Here is a 4,245-nt window from a genome sequence, read left to right on the forward strand (position 1 = left end):
CAGTGTCAAATGCTGCTACGGTGTGGGAAATGGAGGTTGGGAAGAAGCTGTTGGGTTTATGTGATCTCATGTTCTCCCTTCATCCTAATCTGACTTGTACCCCTAGTGGAGGCCCTCATTTCATACACCTGGGATCATCCCCTTCCAACTTCTGTTCCCTGCTCCTAGTTCACCAACAAGGCAATCTCAGAGGCAGAGCAGTGTTGTGGAAACAAAGATAGATCAAAGGGTCAAGAAGCCTAGTTCTCTGGCTCTGCCATTAATTAGTCACGGGTATTTGGGTGAGACACTTAAATTTAAGTCAACCTAAAAGCTCTCTTCCTCTTTAAATTCTAGGATCTCTTTCCAGCACATCAAGACCGAAACAATCCTTCCAGGGATTTTTGGGGGTCTCTCCAAAACCTGTCTCAGCCTGCCTCTCCTACCTTGCCTTCCAGTTCTCTAGAGGAAGCCTGTTCCAGTCAGACTGGTCTCTTCCTGGCCCTGTAACCAGCCTGCACTGCCTCCGTGCCTTTGTCTGCTTGGATTTTCTTGCCTGGGTGCCTCCTGATCTCTCCCGTGCCTGTGGAAATCCTCAAATTTCTCCCAAGCCAGCTCAGCACTCAGTTTTTCCGTGAAATGTTCCCTGACTCCTCAAGCTCTCACTGATCTTTCTTTCTGCTGAGCTTCTGAGCATCTGCATGAAACATCTAAATGCTATTTTTATTATTTATAACAATCTGCTGTTGTTTCAAGCACAGTTAATCTTATTTCTCTTATAAACTCTTTGGGGAAAATTAACCACAACTTATGTGTCCTTTGTATTTCTCACAATATATTGCTCAGCATGTCACTGAACACCTAATGTGTTCTTTATGTGCATATGTCAGGGTTCTTCCAAGAAGTGGAGCGCGCGCACACACACACACACACACACAAAGGGATTATTTTAAGAATTGGCTAACATGATATAAAGGTTCTGGAAAGTCTTAAATCAGTAGGGCAGGAAGGAGGCTGGAAACTCAGGTGAACTTTGCTTTCTTCTCAAGCAATAGACAGATGTCACAATCTTGAGGCAGATTTTCTTCTTGAGCAATCTCAGTTTTTGCTCTTATGGCCTTCAACCGATCAGATGAGACCCACTCACATTATTGAGAGTCATCGATGTAAAATAATTATTGTAGATGTTAACCACAACTGCAAAATGCCTTCACAGAAACACATAGATTAGTGTTCGTTAAATAACTGGGTACTATAGACTACTCAAATTGACACATGAAATGGACCACCATAGAGCACTTGCTAATGGAGTTATGTTAAGGAGTAATTCGTTGTACAGGATTCAACAAGGCGAAGTCTTCAGAATAAGAATAGAGAAGAATAACTGAGAGACCTAGATAAGAAGTAGCGAATCTCCAGGATGTGCAGAGAGTGGAGGCCACGTGGTACTCCTAGGTGAGCTGGTTGGCAAGAAATATATGAATCAGCGGAAACTTGCAGATTCTGGGTACTTAAAAGGTAAAAGAAGAGAGAAGGAGATCATTGTTAAAAGAAACTGGAAATATCTGTTTGCAAAGAAAGGAGTGAGGTGGGGTTGAGCAAGAGATGGGGATTGAGAGAGAGAGAAAAAAAGAGGAGAGAGAAAGGAGAGAGAGAAAAAAAGAGGGAGGGTGAAAGGGTGGGAGTGAGGGAGAGAGAGGAGAGAGATACAGAGTTTTAAAATCTCAAATCACCGTTTGTTGTACCTGGTTAAATGAAACTGAGGTGAATTTAAGTGGCTTCGAAATTAGAACTTTGCTTTCTTCTCAAGCAATAAACAGAAACTAATGGTAGACTCTGGAAATATGAGAATAAAGTCAATAGGAAAATAAGACAGGCAAAGCAGAAGACAGAAACTAATGATAGACTCTAGAAATATGAGAATAAAGTCTATAGGAACCTAAGACAGGCAAAGCAGATGTCTCTAATGAGGAAAGAGAGTTCTTGACAGATTTTCAGATGACAAGAGACAAATTTTTATCTAGGAATTGGTTTATTTCAAATAAATCAGTGTAGATAAAACCTTGAAAGAGAGTAAAAAAACAAACAAAAAACAAAAAACTACACACCCAAACAAATAGAAAAGCCAAATAAAACCACTTACAGCGGAAATCCAGATATTTGCTACAAAACAATTAGTATTAGCATTGCTGAGGCATTTCCGAAATAGATGAACTTCTCCATTAGCCTTCTGTGAATTCAAGCAAAGAGGCATCATTATACAAATTACATGCCTGGAGAAGGGGTTTCTGCACTGGGATGAACTTATGAAAAGAACCTTTAAACCAAAGGCAATTTTGCCCATGTGTAATTTGGTCTATTCCCCTTGCTATCATTAAAGATATTTATGCTTGAGCAAATTTCTCACTCTTAATGTGATTCCTCCTTTTTCTTAATCCAGTCATGAAGTAATAAAATCTCATGTTTGAGACAATATGATTTGCTGCCATGGAAACAATTATGATATCATAAATTTATCTTTTCCCATGAAATCAAAGAGGAAAAGCAATAATACTAATATTTTGCAGTTTGGTAGTACCATTCATCGAGCAATCACTGACGAGTAAATATCATCAATCTGCAGATGGGGAAACTGAAGCAGCAAACTCTCATGCCTTGGTCTAAAGCTCTTGAATTTTAGACTGTGGCAAGAATGTCCAGATATTTCTAATTCCCACCCAAAGCAGCAGCTAAGAAGCCAAACTCTTGATCTCCATTACTCTCTTTTTGGATGAAGATGGAGAGTCGGCTCCTCTCCCAAAGCCTGTACTTCGCCAACTGTTCCTAATTATAAAGGGTATTTGATGGAACCTAGTTTGATAAAATAAACAAACAAAAAGCCCTTGGCAATTGTTACAGTAGTGAAAACAATTATATACCTGGGAACAGAAAACAGGTTCTGGAAAGTGCATTAAAACTTAAGCACTCATATCCAGCTTCAGCCCTGGCTTGACACCCTCTCCTCCAGGCCCACCTAGATGCTCATTCTTTTGGATCTCGGCCACTGGTTAAATTACCTAGAAGCTAATGGTGCTTAAACTCCAGGGCCCTTTTTATGTACACATCCCTTCCAAGGCTCTGGGAGGGGCTCTTGCAACGTGTTCACTTGGACAGACGTTTTAAAAAAATCTACACTCTAACCTCCTCTTGTGTTGCGTGGTGTTGGAGTAACCTTTTGGGATCCTGGTAAGGGGAGGTGAGTTAGGGATACATTTGGATTAAGTGGTCTACAGTCACTTCTGTGTATGGTTAAATTATTGCCAACCAGTTCTAAGCAGCAGTGGCTTCCAGGAATTCTCTTATTGCCCGCCTTCCCCAACCCCCATGAGTGGTAAGAGGCAGGAATGAGTCTCAAGTGCTCATTACTAGAACCAGGCATTTGTGGCCCTTTTTCTTCATGGATACAAGTGCAAAATGCAATAATTTATTTTTTATTTTGTGGGGGATGCCCTGGCATTCCTCAGAACACTGGAGACCTAAAATTTTTACTGATGTGATAGGTTTCTGAATCTTCACAGGGCTTATCTCCCACACTCCAGAGTGCATGTGGCTTAGTTAGGCCGACAACGTACCAGGTAGTTCTTGCTCCTTTAATCCAATTAGCATCACGTCATTAGTATCATGGACCAGTGTGATATTCTGTGAGATGTCTAACTAGTCCAGTATTGTTTTTTGACAGAAGATGGGAGACTTAATATAGACCAGACCAGAGTATAAGTATACACCGTTATCTATTTCCCAACCTCTTTTTAGATAGGGATGGAAAATCATGCGTTTGCCAGATTGGTGGCTGCATTCCATGTACCCAAGGCCATGTGCATCTGTGTTAGCAAAGATACCACATCTGGTATAGCAGCTGCAACTGGGCTTGGCCGAGTGGCAGTCATCTACTGTCATCCTTTATGATTTGCCTGTTTTTTGCAGGGTCCAGATTAGTGAAAGAAATGGAGGTAAGATAGGTTCACCAACCCTGCATCCTTTAGGGTTTTTTCCTGTCATTCTCCCAGGAAGCTATTTTCCTTTTGATTTACTATTTTTAACTGAATTTGGGAGGAATTTCAGATGTTTCCACTTGGCTTTCCCCCCCAGACCAAGGAATTAATGTGGGTATATGTGTATCTAATTGTATTTTGGAGGGCTGCGGAAATGACCACGGATGTGTCCAGTGGGCCCACTGTGAGCCAGACCTGGGACAGGCTACCTCCATTTATTACCTGAGATTCACGT

The sequence above is a fragment of the Pteropus alecto genome, unplaced genomic scaffold (assembly GCF_000325575.1).
Source record: "Pteropus alecto unplaced genomic scaffold, ASM32557v1 scaffold79, whole genome shotgun sequence".
Taxonomy (NCBI): domain Eukaryota; kingdom Metazoa; phylum Chordata; class Mammalia; order Chiroptera; family Pteropodidae; genus Pteropus; species Pteropus alecto.